This window comes from Gavia stellata, chromosome 1 (genome assembly GCF_030936135.1).
Source record: "Gavia stellata isolate bGavSte3 chromosome 1, bGavSte3.hap2, whole genome shotgun sequence".
NCBI lineage: Eukaryota > Metazoa > Chordata > Aves > Gaviiformes > Gaviidae > Gavia > Gavia stellata.
Window position 1 is genome coordinate 68,836,487 of NC_082594.1, and position 6,069 is coordinate 68,842,555.

Genomic DNA, 6,069 nt, shown 5'->3' on the forward strand with positions numbered 1-6,069 from the left:
GTTGTTCTGAATTTCATATGCAGCGATACATAGTACATTTCTATAGAAGCCTCAGTTACGGTAACAAGACTGTGGTCGGCTCATAACCAGTCCATAAAAGACAAAGCGGTTGAGTTGTCTCCCCTGACCAGAAATCTGGGAGGAAATTCTGGCTGGAGTGTTGAATCTCGATGTGTATCGGAGCAAGAGCCGCTGTCATGGCTCATGAGAAAAGATACTGCAAGTTGGGTAGGTGGAGGTTGACCCGAGAGGTGCAGTCAGTCACTACAAAGCCAGGTTTTCCCTGGCCCTTGGTTCTGCGATGAGCATTTCCATTGCCAGTGGGAAAGTCTGCCTATGAAGGCTAAGAGCTGGTATGGTTATTTTTACTTCCCTCCTGTCAGCCCACACTCACATAACCTCTATGTGGTCTCTGGGCTGTGCAGGCAGCACTGTGGGCTGTAGGAAAGTGATAGCTGGCTTCAATGCCAGGCAGCTTGAACTTGATGATGGAGCGTGGAGAGTGGGTATCATCAGATGCATAGAAGATAGCTTTGACCTCCCACTAAAACCCGGAGATTTATGCATCTAAGCCCCCGTGCTCCTACGGAATAATCTAGGACACGTTCCTTGGCAGAAGCCCCACTGAGCATTTCTCCAGCTGCCGGGTTGCCAGCTCGAGTGACTTTTACTGCAAGTCTCACTATATTTGGTAATTTTCTTACAGCCTGAGCTCCTGGAAATGGGTCATTAGTAAAAATTAAAAAAAAAAAAAGCCACTCCACCCCCACCCCTTTTAACTCGAAATCCTAGGTTTTATCAGAGGACCTGAGAAAAGGCAGGCTGCCTGCATCCCTAGAAGCAAACAAGAACCTGAGACTCCGCTTTCCAAATGCACTGGCTTGGGATGCTTGGCTCACATTTAATGGGTGATTCAGGTTAGCAATGCCATTGTTTGCATACCTCCCAAGGAATTTTCCCTGAGAAGATAACTAAATATAGGTTAAAAAGGCATAGAGCAATATTGAAAAAAGAAAAAAAAAATCCTACTTCTGAGTTGTTTGGATGTTTCTTCTTTGTTTCAGAGGACATTTTCTTAATGTTGCCACAAATAATACTGAATGCAGCTTGACTCCTCTGAAAGTAACGGCGAAGGAAGGAGCCAGATTTATCGGGACTAACAAGGAAGTTGTCCAAAAGAGATTCATTAATTAGGAGGCCTAATCACAGCCAATAAGACAAGTGCCCAGGCCATCAACAGACTAATATACATCTTTTGGCAGTCAGCACTCCCCACAGGCTTGCCTGTCTGTTGCTGCCTACTGTATGGCTTGCACCGCAGAAATTATGTGATAATGCTAAAACCAATTTGGCACTTCCCACATGAGAGGATGAGTGTGTTTTCCCACCCTGGAAATGCAGCCTCCAGCTGTCTTGCCCTATGCCAGAGGTTTCTTAATACCCTGGAATTAGCTGACTAAGAGATGAAGCAAACTAAAGGAGCATTTGCTATCTGTTCAGGCCGCCTAAGCTTTCCATCAAATAAACCCTGGTCTGATTCTCAGCCCTTTGGGAACGGTTGCCCACAGCTAACATTTGCTACCCCAAATAACCCCGAGGTGACCTTCTCGCTGAAAAGCTGGAGCCAAGAAAAACCCTGTTTAACATAACAGTGCACATCTTAGAACATCAACTTGAACCATCCTGACCTCTGAGCTGCTGGGGTCTGTACAAATTAATTTAACAATAGACAGTGTTGAAAGGGAGGAATGTTTCAAAGGAATAAAAAAAAAATCTCCCTCATCCATCTCTTCTCATTTAAGAAATAGTCAGGAGGCCTACTTTAGAAAAATTAAAAAGTGCTCCTTGTTGCAAAACAATGGGCTGTATAAGGGAAGGGGGAACACACTGGTGTAGCGAAATGAAATTTCCCGTAAATGGGTGCCGCTTTTGGAAAATCGGCCTTTAATTTCCACTGGGGAATTGGCTTTAGTTCCTGGGATGCTTCAAAGATACCCTTGGAGTTTGCCTTTCTTTTTCATAGCTGCTGCTAGTAATTCTATTAAGCAAATAAGTAAGTTTCCCCTTTTTTGCTCATTTCACTGGTTTGTACCTTGCCTCATCTTTTCCATGGCTTTCAGGCAAACAACCAGACTGGGTAAGAAAAAAGCCCCTCTCCATATGGTGGTTGGGGCTTAAATCAGTTAATGATTGAAAGAGCCCATCAAAAAGGAGATATGTAGGGAAATGAGTTCTTCAGCCTCTGGGGCGAACAGTTGGTTTATTACTTCGGCTGAAGAGGAATCTGGGTTGGGTTAAGTCTTGGGTGTTTTCCCCAGGTGCAGACTTATTCCTCTGCTCCTCCTTAGCAGCAGCTTCGACTCCAGCAGTCTCATTGTTTGTAAGTAGGGAGGATTATTACGGCAGGGGTGGTGAAGTTGGAGACAATGAGCAACATTAATGATAATTTTAAAATTTGTGTAGGATTGCTTTGACAGCTTGAAATCTGTATGATGAGCATAGATGAGAGAGGTGGAAGTTTCTTCCTGAAGCATCTAGTGGACTTCAATAATTACACCCATGAAACTGCCTGTTTTTCTTTATTTAGCCAGTGTCATTCCTTACGATCATCATTTCTGGTTTCCTACACCAATGTTTTTCTCTTTGCAATTGAGATGCCCTGCCTCCAGCAACCCAGGGCATGAGCCCAAGCACATCCCCAGGTGGTACCGAGGCGGGGGGGGGGGGGTAGGAAGGGGCTCCCCTCTCCTCGCAGACATTCCCCACTCAGGGCCTGTGAGGTGTGAGAAGCTGCAGGGGCTGAGGGGGAGAGGACTGGATATTTAGTGCAGAGGGAGGTACGATAAACTGATATTTCTCTGGACTTACTGCAGCTTTCAATGCACAGGCTTCAAGACCTTGTGAGGTTGTAGGGGTCCTCTTGCAACTAATACAGTAATGACCTTGAATTTGCTTCCAGCTCAGCTGTACTGCTGGAGGACAAGGCTTTTCTTGTGAGCAAAAAACATTAAAGCAGCACAGAGATTTCCCTGCATAGCTCCAGTCTTCAAGAGATTTGAGTATCCTTTTTGAGGCCCCACTTGCAACGAGGGATTGTAGATAAGCTTCTGCAGTAGTTAATGTGTAAAGTTTTCCGATTTATTCTCGCTGGTGCCTCTCTTTTTGTTTGCAGTGTTGACAAACATACTGCTGTATGCGGATTTTTTGTTTTACACAGATAATTTGTTGCTGCATGAAAAAGGTAGTCATGTGCACGCTCACATATGTATGCCGACCAAGATGAGTGTGCTTTTATGACCTTGTTAGGGGGAAAAAAATTAATTTGTTTTAATTTAAAAATAATAATTTCAGATTGTAACCTGAATATCACATTTAGGAGTCCAGACTAATTCTTCATGCTGAGGAAGTCCGCTGCACCAAGCACATGCGATCGCAGACAATTAGAAATTTTCATAGTCTCACACCTGAATTAGGACCCTTTCTATTTCGTATCAACTTCTGGTTATAAGTTACAACAAAACTTGTAAAAAATTGAGAAAAACTTGAGATTTTGTTATGGACTGTGTTTAAATTGCGTTTGGACTTGGTACGTGACTCAGTGGAAAATATTCGTGACCTCCTCCTTTATAGCTTCGACTTCCTGCAAGCTTGTCTGTTAAAAAGATTCTGCAAGATGCTTCCTTCACGGCTCCTGTAAGAAATGTATATTCAGCAGGAGAAACATCTGACTGAGCAAAGACTAACTTACACAGTGGTTTGGAAGCCACGTGTTGAAAAGTGCTGGGGAAACACAGCAGGGAAAATGATAAAAAGGGATGAAAGCAGTTCAGATGGGCAAAGAATGCTGATTTAAAAATGCAAACCATCTGAACACTGATGACTGGGCAGGTTGCAATAACTTCAGGGCAGACCTAAGTTGCACAACTGTAAGTTGACTCCCACAGCACATTGCCTGCAGGGATTTGAAATTGGAAGGGGGGGGAGCATCAAGGTGCTGCAGAGAGCAGTCTTGCAGCAGCAGAGTGCAAATAGGAAATGGGTCAGTTGGAGTAATAGCTTTTTTCCACGTGGTTTGTGTGAGCCAAGCCAAACGTGTGTGGAGCACAGGGTTATTGCGCTCATGATTTTTTTTTTCAGTGTCTTAGAAATGAATGTGTTTGCAATGAAATTTGGTCATCCAAGTGTGACGTTATGAATCCTCTCTCTGTTTGGACACTGCCTTGAGTCCCAAAGTCAGCTTGCTTTTTTTAATGTTCTTAGGCTTTGTCTAGATCATTAAAATAGACTGTGTTTGGAGACATAATGCTGTGGCCTCAAATTCCCAGGAGGTCAGCAGAAATGCTAGCCTGAAGTATCCCTGCTAATACCACCTGCGGTTTGTTCTCGCCTCTGCATTGTGGTAGGCGATCTCCTTGTTTGTGCTGAAACAACTGGATGTGTGACCACACTGAAGTGGATAAAGGGGCTGACCCAGTTTAAAAAAAAACAACAAACCAAAACAAAAAACCCCTCTAAGATATATTGCCCCACCCTAACCCCCTGCTGTATCAGTTTACTGGTCCAGTTTGTAATATGCCAGCCCCATACACAGGGGTGTTGGCAGCAGCAGAGGCACTGTGCAGGAATGAGGGACAGAGCGGAGAATGCCTTACGCCAGTGTTATTGCTGGTTTCTTTTCAGTGTGAAAACACACCCTTAGTCACAGCTTGGGTCTGAACTTTGCACTCAGCTTTGATGTACTTTAGCAGCTTGCGTAAAGGTGATAGTGTATGATGACTGTGTTTTTGGTCCCTCCTGATGGTCCCGTCTAAGCAGGCAGTGTGTTATCACAAGTGTGTAAGCTGTGTGTGCTGTTCGGATGCGGTGTGATGAGATGGTGGCTCCTGAGGCACAGGCTGTTAATGAAATCCAAGCCTGCCTCTTCTCCCTTTCCCCTTTTCTGATCACAACTGGTTGGTACAAGTGGTTCTTAAGTCCCACCATTGAGCGGTCATTGAAACAAATGGTTTTAGAATGAAAACTCCAGAAGAAGGGGCTTATTTTTAATCCAGATCAGGTAAGCGATCTGTCACTAAGTAGTACACTGAGTTACACTGCAGCGTAGCAACTGAGGCTGACGATGACTATGGTGCAGGGAGATGAATGATGAGGCTTATGATAGGGGAGGGCCAGACTTTTCTTCAGCCAGCTTTGCCACTGATGCCCACACCACTTGATTAAGCAAGTGAGTTCATGTAAGGGCATAGTGTGCGTGGTAGTCCAGCAATGTGTTAGTGTATTTTCCTGGGAACACAGCCCCCTCAGTCAGACTTTATTTCATTTTGGACCATGCATCCCTCTACTAACGCAAGCTGTCCAAAATCCCCAGGTATCAGTAGAGCACAGATTTCCACATCTAGGTCTGACATTCCCTACCCACCCCCTTTATGTAAATCTCTGTCATTATCCTAAAGGCATGTATTGAGTTAGTTGTGCCATCCATACCCCTTTTTTGGAAAATGCAAACCCCTCACGCCTTGACTTGAGTGCGGAACACCTTTGTGCCACCTCAGTGTGCATGCAGCATCCATAGCAGAGGTACAACAGTCGCTCTTCTTCAGATCTGATCCTGGGCAACAAATGATGTAGCCCACTGACGCTGTGCCAGCTCATACCAGCTGAGGAAAAGAAAAGGTTCCCCTCCGACCCGCCGGTGTGATGCTCTCTCCTACTCCCCCTTGATGATATCCACAGGGCACCATCCTTTCCAGGCTGTGGGCAGAGGAGGGCTGTCCAGCTGAGAGTTTGTGTTCCCTGCCTGGTCCCTTTGGGGACAGTCCCTTTGCTCACAGTCCCACTGAGTAAGGACTTCCAATGGCAAAAGAGAAGACAGCTAATATTGTCCCCACCGTCCATACAGCCAGGCATGGGTTTTGCCTTTGCTCTCTCGATGCTGCGCTCAGTACAGCAGAAGCAGGCAGGCGCATGATCTCCCCAAAGGCAGGATCCAGTGTTACTGTAGAAACTGGCCACCAGCTTCTTTTGTAGCCAGCAGCTGTCACTGTGTGGTTATAGCCAAAGCGTGTCACT